General features: G+C 34.7%; 1 long non-coding RNA gene across 1 annotated transcript; it reads right to left on the bottom strand.

Annotated features, from left to right (window-relative positions):
* Positions 1-10,046, bottom strand: LOC137814427 (uncharacterized). The gene is made up of 2 exons (XR_011081646.2): positions 9,845-10,046; positions 1-1,652 (listed from the first exon to the last, which is right to left on the bottom strand). It is a non-coding gene; the product is annotated as an uncharacterized LOC137814427 (long non-coding RNA).
* Between the last annotated feature and the right edge of the window lie 97 nt (positions 10,047-10,143).

Below are 10,143 nucleotides of genomic sequence, written 5' to 3'. Positions count from 1 at the left end.
TACACGCAATTAATCCACTAATTAATCAAGGTTGAATGTAATTACAACTCAAAGAAATACAAAGAAATTGTATTACACAAAATAAAATTCAGATTTCCTAAACTATGCACTCCTTGGCTTATGGTTGATCTTCCTTGATGTGTTCTACAATGTGTATGTATTTGTATTTATATTTGCTGCAACTCCTTAACCTCTTATGGTTAGCCAATTAAAATCTTCAAAACAATAACTACTAAGTAGGGATGGACTCACCACAAGGTTAATTTCCACTTAACAAGCACCAATTTGAATTTTGTTCATAAACAATTTAGAGGTCAAGAAATGAAAGCAAAGAACAATTCAAATTTAAAAATAGGACAACAGCAAATGGATTTGATTTATATGACACAACTAGAAGGAGTATTGAATAATATTGGACAAGTAATAAAAATAGGCACTCAACAAAAGGTAGCACACAAATTGAACATAGAGAATGACACTAGAATTGATTAGAAAAGCCAAAACAGTACTAGTGGAAATTTTAGGTCCAAAAAGTGTGACTTATAAAATTTATGCTGAGCTGGCTATTTGAAATTTGATTCTGAAATTTGAACCACAAACAATTCAAGGTCTTAGCAAACTTTTGGCGCTGGAATCACACCAAAATTATGCACCAAATAATTGTGATAAATTTTTCAAAATTCTTGTCCAATTACCGTTTCTTTTGGCGCTAGGATGCACATTTTTTTTGTTTGATTTATCATTTTTTTTTTCTGTTTTGCCTTTTGATCTGATTCTTTTTTTTTCTGTTTTTCTAATACATCAATCTGTATAGATTCAGATTTCCAAAAATTTTCTTTAACGTATTTTAATTTCATAACAAAAAACAGCCAGTACAGAATTTGAAAAACAGAGTATTCCTAATTCTGGAATTAAAAACAGATTGAAGAAACTTAAAAAACACAATGGAGTGGATGTATATGAATTTATATGGATCTAACACATAAATATGAACTCAAACTAAAAAGAAAAATGCACCAAAGGATCAACAAACACAAAATTATAAATCTGGACTCAAATCAAGTCAAGAAACCAAAATTATCAACAAAATCAGCACTACATGGAATTGATGACAAATTAGGAGAAACATGACTTGACAAAACACAATTGGATTCAAAAATCAAAATGACTCAAATGAACACAATATGAACCAATTAAAATTGCAATAAAGACTCAAACAAACTAAAAACAAAACAACAACACAATTCTATATAGATTCCTACACCAATGTGAAAATTAGAAGCTCGAGAACAATTTGAACACAATGCACCGATTGAATTTCTTCAAACAACACCTAAATCAAATTAAAATGCAAAAAACAGCAAGAAATTATGGAGAAATGAAGAACAACACAGAAACAAGAAGGAAACACAAATTAAAATGAAAGAAGACACTTAACTCTTGTAGAACCATAGCTCATGATACCAAATGATGAATTTGTGTCTTCTTCTTTGCGGTTTTTTAGTGAATTTGCGGAAGCTCCATGGATTGATGGTGGAACAAGGATCTCACGTAGAGAGTTGGACTCCTTGAAGGTGCATGCTAAGTATGAAGAGTGAGTGGTGAGGCCATCTCACTTGGAAGGTGACGGTTGGAAGATTAAGAGCCTAATCCTAATAGGTTTTAGGCAAAGAGTGAGAATGGCACAAAATTGGCAGTATTTCACTAATGAATTAATCTTGAATTTACATGACCCAAGCTCCTCTATATATAGCAAGAGTGGGCTGAATATGAAAAGAGAATTGGAGGGAATTTCAAATGAAAAGAACTTTGAAAGTGGCGCCCATTTTTACACTTAGCACATGGAGCACATGTAGCATATTTAACATGTGATGGAAAACATTTAGCACATGTTAAATATGAAATTTGTGGAAAATGTGCCTTGGTTAAACATAACCGGCCTTGGTTAAAATTAGGTGTTTTAGAAATCCTAATTTAACCAAGGTTGGTTTTTAGGTGCCAAATTTCATCTAAGTAAAAAATACAAATAAAATTCCTAATCTAATTTTGACAAGAAATTAAAATCTAATCTACATTAGAGTTTATGACATGTAGAATGCGTCCTCTTGACCCCTCTTTGACCATAACTCTAGTGGTTGCTTCAGTTTTCCATTTTGGTGGCCTTTCAATGGATTGGTGTTGGGGCCTCTTCCATTAAGACAAATGCCTAAATCTACTTAATAAACAACTAAGAACATTTTTATCATTTCACGTTACTGGTACAGTGTATGTCAGAGAACAATATAGTGGGGGAAGAACACGCCTATAGAAAGAAAAGTTGTTAGTATTAGAAGCCCAAAATATTCTATTTTGTTTTAGGCTTTTGACACGTATTTAGGGTATTTCTTCTTGCACATCATCATTCTTCTTCACACGCCCCATCAAAAACATGAAATGACGAAAATGATTATGGAGGTTTTTTTCTCTTCCTATCATAGGAAATAACTGCATTATGGTATAATCAATTTGGAATTAATTTTTTCACTTTCAAAAAATAACTTTCCATTTCAGAGCATCCCATTTTGGAATGTGTTTTTTCTTACAGATTTCCAATTCCAAATTTGATTTTCCCATTCCAAAGTAACAATTTCAGAACTCATTCCTGTTGAACCAAGTGGTGTTCAAGCTTTGAAAAATTCAAACCCTTTGAAGGATGTTGAAGCCTTTGTTGTGCTTGGTGTTGCTGTGCTGGTTTAGCTTAGTTCTGGGGTAGTTTATATGTTGTAATCCACCCTTTGATTGAATCTAAAGCATTAGCAATCTCAATCTTTGTGAAAGTAAAATGTTTTCAAACTAAGTTAAAACAACCGATTGGTTTGTCGAAACAACCGATTGTTTATACTTAGGTGTTTTGAGAAAAAGATTGAAAACTGTTTTTAAAATGGTTGAACTGTTAAGTACCAAAACAACCGATTGATTCGAGGAAACAACCGATTGTTTGTTTTGGGACCATACAGAAAAACTGTTTTAGCTTTGACTGAGCTTTAAATGTTTTAACTGCTTACGCTCTAGTCATTAAATGCTTTGACCAATCTTTTAATGCAATTTAAGAGTTTGTTAAGATTTGATAACAAACTACATCTTTGAATATATTCAGAAAAACAGATTTGACAATTAATCTTTGACAAGTTTTGCAAAGAGTTTTTGAGTTTTTCAAAAAGCTAAGATTGCTAAGAGTGTGTGATTGATCAAAGTTGTGGAATAGGATTATGCTTGTATTGATTTCAGATTATCTTTTATAACAAGTGTAATCCTTGTATTCTCTGTGAAACAAGTTTCGTTTCTGTGTTTGCTAAGATTGGCTGTGTATTCTTGAGGGGATCAAGATCAACAATCTTGGTGTAGGTGTGTTGGCCAAGGAGAGTGTGTTTCTTGAGGTGTTCAAGGTCATTCTCTTGGTTGTTGTGTAAGTGATCAAGGTGTGGTTGCTTAGTGGATTTCCTCAGGGTTTCTGAGAAGACTGGATGTAGCTTTGGGTTTGGAGTAAAGCAGTATAAACAACTGTGTACAATCTCTCTATCTCTAACTCTTTAAATTCAGTTTTATTTGTTGTTTGCTGGTATAAACAACCGATTGTTTTTCTGGTACTGCAGCTTTTGCTTGCTGTTTTGGCGAACTGAATTTTTGAATCAATGGTTTCCTAAGATAAATTCATTCTTGTTTTAAAAGTTTACGAAAATCCTCTTTAAACAATTCACCCCCTCTAGTTTAAAGCCATCTATTCTAACAATTAACATCAAGAGCTTGGTTCTTGAAAGTTATTCAAGTTGATCCTAAAAATCTTTTTTAATGGCTGATAGACTACCTTTGGGGAAGGTGCTTCAATTAACAGACCACCTTTGTTTTGTGGTCTGAATTACCAGTTTTGGAAAGTAAGAATGAAAATATTTATGAAATCTCTTGACAAAGGAATTTGGGATGCAATTGAAAATGGTCCTTTTGTTCCAAAGTTTGAAAAGGATGGATCTGTCATTGAGAAACCATGGTCTCAATGGACTGATGCAGAAAGCAAAAAGGTCAAGTTCGATTGCATTGCCAAAAATATTATAACCTCTGCTTTAAATTCTGATGAGTTTTTCAGGGTCTCGCAATGCAAATCATCAAAAGAAATGTGGGACACCTTGGAAGTCACTAATGAAGGAACAAATGAGGTGAAAAGAGCTAGAAAGCATGCTCTTATCTAAGAGTATGAGATGTTTAGAATGCTTAAAGGAGAAACAATTGCTGAGGTGTAGAAAAGATTCACGCACATCATCAATCACCTTATGAGCCTTGACAAGACTTTTGATAAAGAAGAGCTGAACATCAAGATCTTGAAATGTCTTGATAGAGCATGGCAACCAAAGGTAACTGCTATTTCCGAATCTAAAGATCTAACATCATTAAGTGTTGCTTCTTTGTTTGGAAAGCTTAGGGAACATGAGTTAGAGATGAATAGACTCAATGTTCAAGAGAGTGAAGATAAGCACACAAGGAGCATAAAAGCATCCAAGCACAAGGAAAAGCAAGATTCCAGTGATGATAGTGATGAGGAAAACCTTAGCTTGCTGTCAAGAAAGTTCAGCAAATTCCTAAAGAGAAACCGCAACAAAGACAACAACAAAGATATGTATGGAAACAAGAAATCCAATGATTTTAATTCAAATAACTATACTTGTTTTGGTTGTGGTGAGCAAGGTCATATAAAGGCAGATTGTCCAAACAAGAGCAAAGAGAAAAAATCTAGCTACAAGGAGAAGAAAGGCAAGACAAAAAGAGCCTACATAGCTTGGGATGAAAATGAGGTGTCATCATCAAGTTCTTCATCAAGTGAAGAGGAGAAAGCAAACATATGCTTGGTAGCTAAAAATGATGATGAATCTTGCAGCTCAAGTGAGGTAAGTTCATGTGCTTCCTTAAATGAACAAAATTACAGTGAATTACTTGAAGCTTTTCAAGAAACACATGATGAAGCTAATAGATTGGTTCTTTCAAACAACCGATTGAAAGATCTTAACAGTTGGCTTGAAAAGAGAGTTAAATCACTTGAAGAAGATCTGGAAAAAGCAAAAAGTGATTTTGAAAAATTGGAAAACCATTTAAAAAATGCTTCTTGCAAGTGTGATACTCCTATTTGTGGAAATTGTGAAAATCTTGAGAAAAAGGTTCACTATCTTGTTGAAACTGTGGACAAACTTTCAAAAGGGAAATCTAAGTTTGAGAATGTCTTGGCATCTCAAAGCTGTGTTTTTGGAAAGCTTGGTTTAGGCTTTAATCCACAGAACAAGCAATATGAGTTTTCAAAAAGTTTTTCAAGAAAATCAGAAAAACAACCGATTGTTAAGACGAAACAACCGATTGTTACATGCTTTTACTGCATGAAGAAAGGCCACTCTGTTAGGTTTTGTAAAATAAGGAGATATTTTGTTCCAAGAGGTTTTATGAAATGGACTCCTAAGGGATGTGAAGTTTCTAACTGCAAAGAAAAGTCAAACGGACCCAAATTTGTAAGGGGACCAAATCTTGCTACTTGAAATCTTTTATGCAGGAAAAATAAAGAAAAAGGAGGGACTGAGTCATCTGATCAGGTTCTTGAAGAGAAAGACCGTCATTGAAGTTGAATCAATGATATGCAAAGGACCTCTATAGTGAAAAGAGGCTTCTTGATCATAAAGCACATGGCTCATTGAAGAATTAAAATAAGGATAAGACTTTCCTTTATTTATTCTTAATTTCTGTTTCAAAGTGCTTTCACATGGTTAAACAATATTTTTATTATGCACAATGTTATCTGCTTTGAAATCCTTCTGCTCATGGTTAAAATTCAAAAACAGTTTTAACTGCTGGAGAAAAACAACCGATTGTTTTGGGTCTGACAGCATTATGAAGAAATTGTTTTAATTGCTAGTTTAAATTTCTATCCGTTGCAGATCAATTTAAAGAAAGAATCTTGGTCAAAGAATCTGTGTTTAATGTTGAACATGTTCAGAAAGAAGTTACAACAGTCATAAAGGAGAATATCCCAAAATCTTGGAATTCAAGAGCCTTAATGACTAGTCAAAGATCACATGCGAAGACCATGTGATTCTCAGCTTTTTCTGACATTTTCTGTGCAGAGCATAGTCAAGTCCTCTCTCTGAAAATCAAGTACCCACTGAATAAAATTAAATGCTAATTGATTCTTTTTCTGCTATAAAATCTGGTGCAGCTGATCTCTTCAACAAAGAACAACCAATTGCAACATCTCTTGCAAAAATCTGTGAAGTGAGCTTCTCTCTGTTTTCGTCTCTGCCATCATGGAATCAACTCCTCCCACTTCAAAGAGAGTCAAATCCAGAGCTGTAAGGTCTGGAGGAAGGCTAGAAGGCTGGTTTTTTGGAGACAATGATCTAATTGAGAAGTATAGGTATGAAACAAGTATCAAAAAGATAAACAACCCCAAGGTTGTATGCTTTGATTGGCTGAAAAGTCAAAAACTTGATAATGTGAGAAGATTGCTCAAGGATCAATCTCTCAGAAGGTTCCTAGAGATGAAGGGAAACATATATCCAGATTTGGTGAGGGTGTTCTACACAAACCTAAAGTTTGAGGGAAACAATCTAGTTTCTCATGTGAAGGGTGTAGAAATGGAGATAACTCATGAAGTATGGACTGCTGTTGCTGGTCTCAAGTTCTCTGGTATTAGAATCAACAAGGGAAACCTTGGAGTGGTAGAAGATTTTAACAAAATCCAATTCTACAAGAGTTGCTTGAAGAATAAACATGCTCAAGTAAGTACATGCTCGGTTGGAGGTCTAAAGCTTGATGAGAGATTGCTTGCTCTCATTGTAACTTGGATTCTAACTCCAAGGGGGAGTAATCATTCTGTGCTAACTGAAGAAGATCTGGTATATATCTTCTGCATCACCAAGAAAATCAAAATCAATTGGATCCATATCATCAAAGAACACATGCGAAAAGCCATGAGGTTAGGTGATTATCATTATCCATATGCTATTTTGGTATCTAAATTTCTACTTTATTTTGAAGTTAACCTTGAAGATGAAACTTCTGAGTTGGTCAAGTCAACTCAAGAGTTGAACAATGGATCACTCAGCAAAATGGGTTTTACAAAAGTAGGTGGAAAATGGATAAGCAAGGATGGTAATCATGGTGCCTCATCTAGTGGTGCTGCTAATCTTGAACAAGATGAACCTGCTGATATGGATGTTCAACATGAAGATCCACCTGAAGATTATCAAGATGTTGGACCTAGTGCTGGTGCTAGAGATCAAGAAGATGGAATGCCAACCATGTCTTCTTTTGAAAGATACATGATCAATAGGCTTGATACTTTTGGGGAGAATCAAAGGAATCTTCATGATATGTGTGTTAGCAACTTCCAGAACATTGATAACAGATTCAACAACATGGATGCAAGGTTCATGACTCTGGATGAACAGATTGAAGCTGTTCAAAATCAAATCTTTGATCTTCAGTTTGCTGATGAAGAAGAATGAAGGAAAAACAATCGATTGGTTATCGGAACAATCGATTGTTCTGTTTTTATCTGGTTTTTAAATTTCTTTCCTTCTGCTGTTACTGCTTTAATTCTGATGTAATCAAAACAATATCTTATTTTATCTCTTCTCTTTGTCTATTTGTGAAGACAAATAGGGGGAGATATATGTTGTGTTTCTGCTATGTTTAAGTTTTGTTAAAACAGTTTGGGATGAGTAATATTTCCTGATATTTAGTTTTGAAGTTTATTACTGTTTATCTGTGCTAACCAAATATCAGAAGTTCTATGCTTTGTTCAAAACTGTATCTTGCAGGAACTGCTTCAGATTTAATCAGGTACAGCACAAGCATAAGAGATTTGTCTTCATCAAATAGGGGGAGATTGTTGAACCAAGTGGTGCTCAAGCTTTGAAGAATCCAAACCCTTTGAAGGATGTTGAAGCCTTTGTTGTGCTTGGTGTTGCTGTGCTGGTTTAGCTTAGTTCTGGGGTAGTTTATATGTTGTAATCCACCCTTTGATTAAATCTAAAGCATTAGCAATCTCAATCTTTGTGAAAGTAAAATGTTTTCAAACTAAGTTAAAACAACCGATTGGTTTGTCGAAACAACCGATTGTTTATACTTAGGTGTTTTGAGAAAAAGATTGAAAACTGTTTTTAAAATGGTTGAACTGTTAAGTACCAAAACAACCGATTGATTCGAGGAAACAACCGATTGTTTGTTTTGGGACCATAACAGAAAAACTATTTTAGCTTTGACTGAGCATTAAATGTTTTAACTGCTTACGCTCTAGTCATGAAATGCTTTGACCAATCTTTTAATGCAATTTAAGAGTTTGTTAAGATTTGATAACAAACTACATCTTTGAATATATTCAGAAAAACAGATTTGACAATTAATCTTTGGCAAGTTTTGCAAAGAGTTTTTGAGTTTTTCAAAGAGCTAAGATTGCTAAGAGTGTGTGATTGATCAAAGTTGTGGAATAGGATTCTGCTTGTATTGATTTCAGATTATCTTTTGTAACAAGTGTAATCCTTGTATTCTCTGTGAAACAAGTTTCGTTTTTGTGTTTGCTAAGATTGACTGTGTGTTCTTGAGGGGATCAAGATCAGCAATCTTGGTGTAGGTGTGTTGGCCAAGGAGAGTGTGTTTCTTGAGGTGTTCAAGGTCATTCTCTTGGTTGTTGTGTAAGTGATCAAGGTGTGGTTGCTTAGTAGATTTCCTCAGGGTTTCTGAGAAGACTGGATGTAGCTTTGGGTTTGGAGTAAAGCAGTATAAACAACTGTGTACAATCTCTCTATCTCTAACTCTTTAAATTCAGTTTTATTTGTTGTTTGCTGGTATAAATAACCGATTGTTTTTCTGGTACTGCAGCTTTTGCTTGCGGTTTTGGCGAACTGAATTTTTGAATCAATGGTTTCCTAAGATAAATTCATTCTTGTTTTAAAAGTTTACGAAAATCCTCTTTAAACAATTCACCCCCTCTAGTTTAAAGCCATCTATTCTAACAATTCCCACAACCCATTTTTTGGAAACATCCACGCCAGCATACCCAACCCAAAACAATACAACACACATATTTTTTTTTTACCTTAAACCACCAACGAAGTCTATTAAACACACCAATAGATAGGGTGAGAATGTGGGGTGGGTCCAGATAACCCACAACATATGCGGGCCAAGGACGGGACAGGCCAATCCACAATTTGATCCTTATGTGTTTTAAAATGTATCTAAAATTGTCATTCATGTTAAGTTGCATCAAATTGCGTCAACTGGTGCTTATGTGATAGAGAGAAATGCGATTAGGTTTAGTGTGAGGTCTGAGGTGTCAAGTGACGTGGATGACATATTAGTTTAGTAAAAAATGAATTGGGGGTTAGGGTTTCTAAAATTTGAATTAAGGTTTACAAATTTTAATTGTAAACCGAGTTGAGGGAATGTTGCAACCATATACTGCAACAATTTTGGTTTTAGCAATTTATCCTAAACTTCAAAAAACGAAATTAGCAATTTTACCCCGTGCAAGTATCCTCCTCTAGAACAATCCTGTCCCATAAATTGTCAAACACTAAACATTGGCACATCTTCTAACCAGTCAAGGTTCAAACCTTGACTCACCGCGTTTTACAGGATAGCCATTATGATAAACCCAACCTCGTTAATTAATTAGCATGGTTTACGAACAATCATAAAAAAGATCCAAACTTCAATGAACAAACGAATAAAAAAGTGACCTTTTTGATGTTTAGAGCGAATAAGGGAATACCCATTCAGCTATTAGCAATTATGAATGAAAAAAAAGCAAAAGGATATGTAAGAAAACCTCTAGGTGAAGCTCAAATGTGGTGGGAGAACTTTTGGTTGCGGTTGGCGAGAGGTTGAAGTGTGGAGGAATGGAGGTGGTGGCCACCGTGGGCATTGGGGCGCCACGAAGTAAGGGAAAATGAGGAGCCTTCATCATCGAATCCAACCAGTCCAACGCATCACCGATTTCAGAATCTGAAGATCACCAATTCAATTTCTAGAAATTCTATCCCCCAATTCATTTTTTCACTAAACTAATCTAACCATCCACGTCACTTGACATCTCAGACCTCATTAAATTTAATCTTACTTCTTTCT

The sequence above is a fragment of the Phaseolus vulgaris genome, chromosome 1, assembly GCF_051622355.1.
Source record: "Phaseolus vulgaris cultivar YP4 chromosome 1, ASM5162235v1, whole genome shotgun sequence".
In the NCBI taxonomy this organism is placed as follows: Eukaryota; Viridiplantae; Streptophyta; class Magnoliopsida; order Fabales; family Fabaceae; genus Phaseolus; species Phaseolus vulgaris.
Note: the sequence above shows the minus strand (reverse complement) of the source record. Positions and strands in the feature narration are given on the sequence as shown.